Source organism: Ursus maritimus, unplaced genomic scaffold (genome assembly GCF_017311325.1).
Source record: "Ursus maritimus isolate PB19 unplaced genomic scaffold, ASM1731132v1 scaffold_25, whole genome shotgun sequence".
NCBI lineage: Eukaryota > Metazoa > Chordata > Mammalia > Carnivora > Ursidae > Ursus > Ursus maritimus.
Window position 1 is genome coordinate 31822224 of NW_024425008.1, and position 10474 is coordinate 31832697.

Here is a 10474-nt window from a genome sequence, read left to right on the forward strand (position 1 = left end):
TGAAAGCCCACCACAGAGGTCTCAACCTTGCCCTCCCTGTGAGACACAAGGCTAGGGGCAAGGAGGAGACCCACCACCCTGCAATCCAGTCCTGACCCAGAACACCAGGAGGTCTAAGGCAGAAGGGGAAGAAGACGTAGAGCTACAAGACACAGGGGTGCAGCCCTTGGGGCAGAGGGCCCTGCAACTGTGATTGCTCCCTTGATTCAAGGACTAAGACAAGGACTTGGTGGGTAAAACAAATGGGCTCCTCAAGGCGTTGCTCTAGAAAAGACACATAAGGAGGGCACTGGGTCGTTCCAGAGCCTGGGCCTGACTCACACCAGTCGCCTACACCAGGTCTGCCCTCCCTGAGTGTCTCTGAGTTTCTCACTCACAAGTATGGCATTCTCTCAAGTTGTTCCTGGTCATGAGAGACATGTGCACTGTTTCCCAATAGGCCTACTTTCCAGAGACCTTGGCATCCTAGGTGACAGACTCCCTAGCCAACTCCACTTCCCGGAGCCAGAAATGTCCTGAGCAGGCCATAGCCACAAACAGAAACACCCAGGCACCGCCAAGCATTTCAGCCCTGGAAACGTGCTGCAGACACGCCTGCCCTCATTCATTCATTCACTCACTCATTCATTTCATTCAGAAGTCACTGGAGCCCCATGCCTCTGGTCTGCTTCTTGGAAGATCATCTCCACAGTATTTGATAACACTATTCAGTAAGCCTCTGAAGTTAAGAGCCTAAAATTTGGAGTCAGCCTGTACAACTTTGGCAAGTTACTTCTATTTCATCACCTGAAAATGCAAAGAATAATGGCACCTACCTCATAAGGCCATTGGGATTAATGGATGATTTAAGCACAGTGCCCCAAATAGAGCAACTATTACTCTTACTATTTCTATTAAGCTGTGGTGACATACAGGGCTGAGCCCCAACTCTGGGGGGTAGCTGGAGGGAGCTTCAGAAGAGGGGCCACAGAGGTAGGTCTGAGTGAGAAGCAGGATCCTGCTGGAGAGGGAAGTGGGGCGGACCGTCTGGGAGGACAGTGGTCTTGCTCAGTCCTTGGGGCTACCTGAATGGGCAGACACCCTGAGTCTCACCCATCGCTTTGTTCCTAAGCCAATCATGAGACCTCTGAGGGGGTAGGTGGCTGGGAAGAGGGAGAGAGGGAAGGAAGAGGTAGCCCTGATTTGTGCCCTGGTTTGGGGTAGACACAAATCTGAGGGCTGAATAGCTCACTACCCCATCTTCACATCTCTGGCCACAGTGTGCCCCCATGTTTGGAAAATGCAATTAGGGAGTCAAGGGCAAGGTGCTATTCTCAATATAAGCTGCCTGACAGAGGTGTCTAGAAAGAGAAGGCACAGCATGGCTTACCCAAACTTATAATAGGAAGTGAAAAGCTGGTCCGGTTCTCAGAATAGCCTCAGAAATCCACTGTCAGTCTTCCTGTCCTAATAGTGACAAATAAAATAGTAATAATGGCAATAATTCTTAAAACCTGCAGTTTTTCTGTTATCAATTTCCTGGTTGTTACAGTGATAACTCGTTCATCCAGAATTCAATATCTGGCAACCTCACTCATGCAAAACAAGGCACAGGATCAGAAACCAGGTGAAAAAGCAAAAGTCTGGAGCAGCTTTGCAAAAGCACAGGTCACGTGACAAGAGCACTCAGCTGCCATTTATCTTTATCTTAAGCCCAGTTCTAATACTCTGGGGTGTTCTTATTTATTATTTATTTATTTTTAAATAGGAGCCCAACATGGGGCTTAAACTCACGACCCTGAGTTCCAGACCTGAGCTGAGATCAAGAGTGGGACACTTAACCCACTGAGCCCCCCAGATGCCCCACCCTGGGTTATTTTTCTAAGTTTCATCAGACTGTAAGCAATTTAGAAAGTAGCTCCTGGAGATGGGCACCCTGACAGCAGTAAGTGGCAATAGGGAGGAGACCAAGAGACTACAAGGAGCAGACCAAGAGCCACAAAGCATAGCAACTGGATCTGTTTCAGAGGCAGTGGTTGAGGACACCTGTGCTGTTCCCACGTAATTCTAGGCTCCTTCCAATGGGCTCAGAACACACATCCCGGAAGTCCAACAGCGACTGATCCAATGGTTTGAACTGTGTGCATGCACCCATCCAGTCATCAGTAGTTTCAGATGCAGAGTTCAGTAATTCATCAGTTGCATATAACACCCTGTGCTCATCACCCCCTCAGCATTTCTGAGAGATGTGATGTTACTTCCCTGCCATCTACCCCTCCAGCCCATCACACACACGCTGAGTAGACAGCCCAGAAGGAAGAACCCTGGCCTAGATGTCTGGAGGCCTGGTGTGACCTCAACAAGTTGTCCCATTGATCCATCATTTATTCTCTGAGCTCTTCCTGTGAAGTTTCCTCCCCGTAAAACGAAGGTTGGACTACATAAAGTCTGACAGCCCATGTGTCCAGGGAGAGGCTGTCTGAGGCTGAGCAATAATGATCACTAACGTTACCAAGGATTTACCACCCAGGTGATATCTAAGTGCTTTATAGGCTAACCTTTAATCCTCTCTACAGCCCTGTAAGGCTCAGACAGGGGCACGGGGCCCCAGGATTGTTTTAACAGTCTGCTGTTGAGGTCTTGAAATTCTTCATTTTTGAAACGGAAGCCTACCTTTTCATTTAGTATTGGAGGCTGCACACTGTGTAGCCAGTCCTGAGTTCAAGGTCTCCCTTTTACAGGAGCTGAGTAACTCCTGTGTTCCTAACCAAGGGCAGGGGCAGCACCTGGGAGCTGGTGAGCAATGCAGAGGCCCAGGCCCAGCACAGCCTTCCAGAGTCAGAGTCGCACTCTAACAAGGTCAGGTGCAGAGTCTGCGGTCTCCATCACAGTCTGTTATTTTCTTCCCGGTCTGCACTTACTGCAAACGCAGCCTTAATTTAACAGGAAAGATCTCAATTTCGGATCTTCAAGTGAAAGGAAATTCACTTGCTTGTGGAAGGTGGGTTTCTAAGGGCCCCCAAATCTTTGAGCAGCGTAGGCGGGCAACCCCCAAAGGCTGTCCGAGGAGCCAGCTAATTCTGAAGTCGCTCAGGCTGGGAGTCTGGACTCCCGCCGGCACTAGGGCGGGACTAGCAGGAGAGGGCAGCACAAAATTTAAGGAGGCACGCACTTTCAGGTGTGGACCCTGCGCCTCCACGACTCCGAAAGCCTCCTTAAACTTTGCATCCTCGGCTCCTGCTCGCCCCGCCTTAGTCTGACCTGGTGTAGGTGGGACTCTTCCATTAGCCCGCGCTCGCGACCTCCAAGCTGCGCCCGCCCACGCTTTTTTTGCGTAGGGAAGGCTCTGGAGCGCTGGGCTCCAGTCCCTTGAGGTTCTGGCGTGAGCACCTTCCGTACCGGAAACTCCCAAAGGGGGAAGGCGTGATGGCTCAGACTGAGGACTCAGCCCTCACACCGTCACTTAGCATCTTTAACCTCAGGAAGCCCGCAGCAACCCCCTACTCCTCGCTTGCCCCTAAGTTCACAGCTCTGCCCTGTATTGTTGGGGCAGGCTTCGCCCTCTTTTAATCTCCCCAGCAGCCGGCTCCACCTAGCAACACAGAGCCTCTCCCACGGGCGGAGCTGGGTGCGTGGGGGCTGGGGACGCTTTTATGCCGGCCCGCCTGAGTGCAGGTGGGAGACCGGGCTGGAGATCGACTTGCTCCCCTGAACTCCGCTCCAGCCGGCGTCTCACCTGGGAGAGGCACGGGATTCCCCACCTCCCGCCGCTGGCGGCGTGGTCAGCCACGGAGCTGAGCTTCAGGGGCACCTGTTTGGCTTCAGAGGGCCCTTACCCCCGAGAGGGCTAAGAAGCTTAGGGGTGTTCCAGGACTAAGGTTCCCAGAGCCGAACCATCTTCAGAGATTTCTTTCCTTACCAGGAGAGATTTCTTTTTCTTTTCTTTCCTTTTTTTTTTTTTTTTTTTTTTTTTTAAGATTTTTATTTGAGAGCCAGAGAGAGGGAGAGAGAATGAGCAGGGGGAAGGACAGAGGGAAAAAGGAAGCAGACTGCCCGCTGAGCTGGAGCCTGAGGCACCTCATGGCAGGACTCTGAGTTCAGGACCTGAGCCACCCAGGCGCCCCACCAGGAGAGATTTCTCAACTGAGGCTTCTCCAGCCCACAAATCAGAATCTTCCAGGCATGGGCATGGTCCCTGCGACTTTTCTATGAAATAGAAGAAGGTGCCTGCTCTGGGCCAAGGCAGTCTTGCTGGGCGGTGACTTGGCAAGTGGACAGAGGCTTTAGGTGAAGAAAAATCCCCCCTCCCTTTGGGGAATGCAGCCCCGAGCTGGGGGCGTGTATGTGGAGCATGGCCAGTACTCTGGCTCCCCTTTGCCCCCTTTATGCAGCACCCAACCTGCATTGTTAGGAGTGGAGGCCCTGAGCAGGGCTGGTAAAAACCCTACCGATGATTCTCATGATTGGCAGGGTGGGAGCCTCTGAGGCCTGAGAGGAGATATGACCAGATGTGATACACAGTGGCCAGCACGTGACACCATAGCCAGCCCCTTCCTGCTGGGGTTCTTTAGACGTTCCCAGGCCGAGGTTCTAGAGCACCCCCCCTGGTTTTTTGTTTTTGTTTTTGTTTTTTTACACAAAATAAGCAAAAAGAAAGCCTAACCTCCAGAAATAACATTTAGAGAGGGAGGGAAAGCGGGAGGAAAGGGGAGGAGAAGGAGGGGAGGGACCTTATCTATTTCAAACAGGTCCAGTTCTCCCTGCCACAAGCAGCTGAGTCATGAGATGCACCCTGCTTCACCCCCCTGTCCCTCCTGTCCACGAGACGGCTGCCACAGGCATTTCTTCTTCAAGGCTGGGTTCTGGGGGCTAGGCCTGGTTGAGGGCACTGGTGGGGAAGCAGGGGGCCTAGGCTGTCCCCAGACCAAAGGCTGGCTGAGCACCCTGGAGAGAGTGACAGTCCTCTCAAGGTGTTTCAGCTTTGACAGTGGAGCAGGGAGGTGGATTTCTGGGTGTTCATGAAAGGGCACTGCCCTGCAACACCCTTCATCTTCTGAGAGGCGGCCGAGCTGGAGAGGTGGGCGTACCAATGAGCTTTTACTAGTTACACTGTGGTACCAAACAACCCTCCCCCAACCTCAGTGTCTACAACAACAAAGGCTTACTTCTCACTCACCTGGGCTGTAGGTCTCTTCCCAAGTTGTCAGCATTCCTGGACTGAGTTGTAGAAGCAGTCCCTATTTGGGCCATGCCGGGCTTGTGGAAAGAGCAAAGGTAGAACCAGGTGATGGTACTTAAATATTCTGCTGGGTTATGCCTCGGACATTCCATTAGGCAAAGCAAGTCACATGGCTCATCCTGAGTCAAAGGGTCTGGGACACACTCTTCAATTGCAGGGAGAGGGCAGTGAATAATTGGGAACAAGAATACAATCTACCACAGTAGGCCCTCTGACTTAGGCCAAGGGGATTCCTTCTCAGGAAGAGAGATTATCCTTCGGCCAAAGGAAACAGTGTGAAGTAGTGGAAAGAACAAGGCTTGGAATCAGATGGGTATAGATTTTAACCTGGATTGAGCCATGTACTAGCTGTGTGATATTGGCCAAGTTACTTAACTTCTCTGAATCTTCATTTCCATCTACAGAATGAGTATAATACCTAATTCACAGGGAATTTTTGAGGATTAGATGAGGTAATATACACTAAATCTTTGGCACATAGTAAGAACACAATAAATATAAACTTTCCCACTCTCTTACCCACTGCCCTGCTTTGGCATTTTATCCGTAACTATGGGGTACTTACTACCAATACTCCTAACCTCACAAGGTTGGGATCGAATGGAATCGAGGTAATTTATTATGTCCTGTGTGTCAGGCACTGCACTTCACAATTTACTTTCATGATCTCATTTATTTTGCCCAATAACCCTGTGAGGTACGTACTTTATTACCCCATTTTACAGGTGAGGAAAATAAGGATCAGAAAGAATAAGTAACTTACCAAAATTCCTGCAGTGGCTGAAATAAGACTTGAAGATTCCAGAACTCACATTCAAAAGCAATACTTTTCAAGAGTGGTCTGTCTGGCACTGCTCTAGGACAAGAACAGAACAGAAATTGAGAGTGTTTGGAAACCTTTATGAGCTGAGCATTGCCATGACATTCAAGAGCATGATCGATGGTCTCATTACACTGAATGGAATATGGACGAGCTTGGTTGCGGCAGCAATCTCTGGTAAGCTGCCCATGGCGGAGGCTACATTCTAGTTATGCACAGTGGGACCATGCAATAGTCCATGACTCATGGGAAATCAAAAACACAGTCTTCACCACAGATGAGTGTGAGCAGCATTTTGGGTTGATGGGCCTGCCCTGTCAGCTGTGGCAGACTAGCTGTGGGGATATTCGCGGTTCATCAAAACAGTGCTTTGTTTACACTGATGTGTAAGGCCCTGGGGCAGCGTCTGTGTATTGCTCATAGCACCTGGTTTGTGCCTGGTACACAGGACACACTAAATATGAGTCTCCAGCTGGGTGAATGAATGAATGAACTGATGGATGTGTGAATGTGTTTCTGGTTGTAAGAGGGCAACTTGATGGATGGCTTTGGGCAAAGCGAGGAATTGGGCAGATTTCTCTTCCATTTTTTTCTACTGCCTGCACTTCTAGCCCCCCTCTCCTTTCTCTTGTTGTCTCTGCCCATGCTTAAAAGCACCTTCAGGGTGCTCTCCCAGCTGCCAAGACCCCACATGCCCTCCTTTTCTCTCACTGCCCTCCTTCCTGGCCACTTCCCAGTTCTGAGTCTGTTCCAGTGGGGGAGCTCCTCTAGCAGCTGTCCCCTGATAAAGATAACACAGAGCCTACACATCTGGGAAGGGGCTCTGCTCCGTCTGGTAAAATCAGCAAAGGTTTCTTTCTTTCTTTTTTTTTTTTTTTAAGATTTTATTTATTTGAGAGAACACAAGCAGGGGGAGGGGCAAAGGGAGAGGAAGAGAGACAAGCAGATTTCCTGCTGTGCAGGGAGCCCGACGTGAGACTCGAACCCAAGACCCTGAGGTTATGACCTGAGTGGAAGGCAGTCACTTAACTGATTGAGCCCCCCAGGCACCCCTCAGCAAAGGTTTCTAAAAATACTCCAAATAATGCTGTTATAGACACCTGAAACTGCCGTTATCACATGCTGCTGGTGAAGGCAACTTGTGGTACGTTTCTAGAAAGCAGTTTGATGATGTGTATCAAGAATTTTTTTTTTAGTATTTATTGATTTATTTGAGAGAGACAGTGTTCGCAAGGGTGGCGGGAGGGAGGGGCAGAGGGAGAGGGAGAGAGAGGGAAAGAATCCTCAAGCAGACTCCCCACTGAATGCAGAGCCCTGCCTCAATCCCAGGACCCTGAGATCAAGACCTGGGCAGAAACCAAGAGCCAGCCGCTTAACTGACTGAGCCACCCAGGTGCCCATGTATCAAGAACTTTTAAACTATATACCCTTTAACCTAAACACATGCTTTAAACATTTATCCAGGGGTTCCTGGGTGGCTCAGTCAGTTAAGCATCCGGATCTTGGTTTTGGCTCAGGTCATGATCCCGGGTCCTGAGATCAGCCCAGCATGGGGCTCGGCGGGGAGTCTGCTTAAGATTCTCTCCTCCCTCCACCCCACCCCCTGCTCTCTCTCTCTCTAAAATTAAATATTTAAAAAAAACCCACATTTATCCAAAATAATAAGGGGTGTGGTAGAATGTTTATGTATTGGGGTATTTATCACAGCATCATTTACACAGAGAAACAGGAAATTCAACCTAAATGGAAATTTTAAAATACATTATGATACAGGTATAACGAAATGTTATTCAACCATTAAAATTGTGTTTTTGAAAAAAATAAAATAAAATTATGTTTTTGAATTATTTTTAATGATCTGCTAAGATGCTTAGTAGCTATTATAAATGAAAAAAGACAAGGTTCAAGGATTTTTAAATAAAAATATATGTGCATATAAAAATACTTATCTGCCTGGATAATGGGATTTGGTTGGCCTTATCCTTTTTTCATATTTTCTATAATGAGCACAAAAATTATTTATGGCCAGCAAAAACATAGAAAACACTCTTTAAAGTCTTTTCTGGCTTTGCAGACAGAACTCTTTCCAGCTGTGTAGTACTCCCTGATGGCAGTCCCGCTCTGATGCAGAACACTGCTGAGGGAAGTGCCCCTGCATTTGCTGAGAGCTAGCCTTGAAATACTTACACTGTTAGCCTGTTTTCTGGTCCTAGCGTTGCCACTAACTGGCTCTGAGACCTTGGACAAGTCATTTTATTTCTCTGGACTTTGGGAGTCCTCATTTATAAAATGAAGTGTCCAGATTGGATGATTTAAGGGTTAAATTCTGATTCTGTGATTCTGATACTCATTAAGTCAATGTATTCATTGTGAGTAAGACTCCATGATTTACCTTTCTCTGCTGTATCTTCAACAGTGGATTATTATTTATAGCTAAAGGAATGACTCTCTAATGGTGGAATTTCACATTGGGCTATATGAGTCACCTACACCCGAACACTGACCATATAGCTCTTTACAACTCATACATCTAGATATTATCTGGCCTTCCTAGAGAGTCAGGGATCCTTCCACATCAGCCTAAGTCTTTAGAGGGAGGGGAGTGGTGCCTGCCTGGAAGAGCAAGATAAGCTCTTGTGTTCTAAGCTTCCTTCCCTTTCCTTCTCCCTTCCTTGAGTCTCAGCTGTTCACCAGTGTTGGCTTCCTCTGTCTTCATCCTCTTCCCTATGGTTATATCGGGCTTATGACAGTGCGGTTCCCTGGTGGGCTGGTGGCTCAGACACTACAGCTGGGTGAGGAAGGAGTGTGACTCATGCCCTGAGTCTAGTGAGTCAGACTTGGGGTGAGCTGGACCAGGGGCTTCCCCAGGACAGGAAGCAGGTTCTATGTATGCAGAGACCGTAGCTTCCTCCTGGTAGTGGCACTGCCAGGAGAGAGGACCAGTCTTCTCTTCCATTTCTGTGAACACACTCAGGAGCCCCTCTCATCAAATGTAATGCCACCTCTTCTAAGCCTTAATGAGTATCATGTCACAGATTGACATGGCAATTGCCTGCCTTCCTGGCATTTGGGAGGAAGAAGGAGATGAACAGACCATACCTGGGGCCAGAGGATAAGAATTTCCCATTCTATCCTCTCATATCCTAGGTTTGAGCCCAGCAAGATTTCAGAGCTCATAGGGTTCCTTCCTCCTCTTCCTAGCTCAAGAACTGAGAAGCAAGTGCATCATAATTAAAATCCTACCTTGTGTGACCTTGGGCAAGTTATTTAACTGCTTTGAGTTTCAGTTTCCTTTGCTGGGGAAAAAAAGGATAATAAACTCAATGGAGTTGCTGTGCATTAAATAAAACCTAGCACCTGCTACAGATCTGGCTTCAGAAGGTGAGTCTATGTTCATTCTGAAATGGAGTGGAAGCTCCATTGCTTTTGGACTCACTGGGAGATGTGAAGTCCGTCATTGAGAAGGCTGAAGTGGGGCTATTTCCAGGGCAGGAGTGCCCATTATGGTTTGGGAATTAGCCCCAGGCTGGTCCTGAAAGGCAGCCTGGGTTTCTTTCTCCTGACAGGAACTTTTCTTCCCTTCTAGGCATCTGGGGCCTTTCCCCTTCCTGGTGAATAGTCCTGAGGGGGCCCTTCACATGCAGTGCAAACAATGAACAAGCTGAATGTGTCCTAAGGATTACTAGACAGAATCAGTATTACTATGTTTCCTTTTGTTTCAGGATCCAGTTGCCTGTCCTCATTTAAAATTTTGATATTTTGTTCATCCCGCATTTTTTGCATTATTTTTTATTTTCAAAAACATTGAGTCAAAATATAATTTATCTAGATTACTGAGTTCCTTGCATTCCCTTAAATTTTGCCCCATTACTAATGATGAAAATGTCTCCAGTTCTAGCTTTTTTAGGGGGCCTCGGGGGTGGGAGGGTGTATTTTGGAGGCAATCTGTGCCTGCTTCTTTAAACCTATGACCTTTTTTTTACGAATGGGAACTTTGCTCTTTCCTTACCAGAGGCCAGGATAAAGTTCCTAGACGGGTTCCACTCCATCCAGTCTCCCACCTGCATTTCCACTGAGCTCGGGGATGACTCCGAATTCTTGAAAATTCCATTTAATTCCGTCAATACTACTGGAGGGCCAGCAGGCAGCTGGTGAAGGCTACGGGCGGGCGACGATGGGCGCCGACCCCACCTCCAGAGGCGCCGAGCGCGCGGGGGACACCTGGATGGGGCACCGCGCCCGGTCGGAGAGCGCGGGGCCGGCAGGGCTCCCGGAGGCGACGGCAGGGCGGGACGCCGGGAGCTGGCAGACTCTGTACCGGAGGCCCAACCGCGGACCCTAGCGCACCTTCGCGGGGGCAACCGCGTCAGAAACCCCGACCTGGCGTGACTTCCTGCCCGGGAGGCCCCGCGGCCTCGGGCTCTGGCCGCGGGCCA

At 49.0% G+C, this 10474-nt stretch overlaps 1 long non-coding RNA gene across 4 annotated transcripts in view; it reads right to left on the reverse strand.

Moving 5' to 3' along the window:
• Nucleotides 1-10464, reverse strand: part of LOC103671929 — a 49617-nt gene extending 39153 nt beyond the window's left edge. For all 4 annotated transcript variants that reach the window (XR_005837683.1, XR_005837682.1, XR_571043.2 and 1 more), the window contains exons 1-4: nt 10048-10464; nt 5982-6074; nt 5156-5235; nt 1370-1446 (exon numbers count right to left, since the gene is read on the reverse strand). This is a non-coding gene — a long non-coding RNA (uncharacterized LOC103671929). The remainder of the gene's footprint in view (nt 1-1369; nt 1447-5155; nt 5236-5981; nt 6075-10047) is intronic.
• Between the last annotated feature and the right edge of the window lie 10 nt (nt 10465-10474).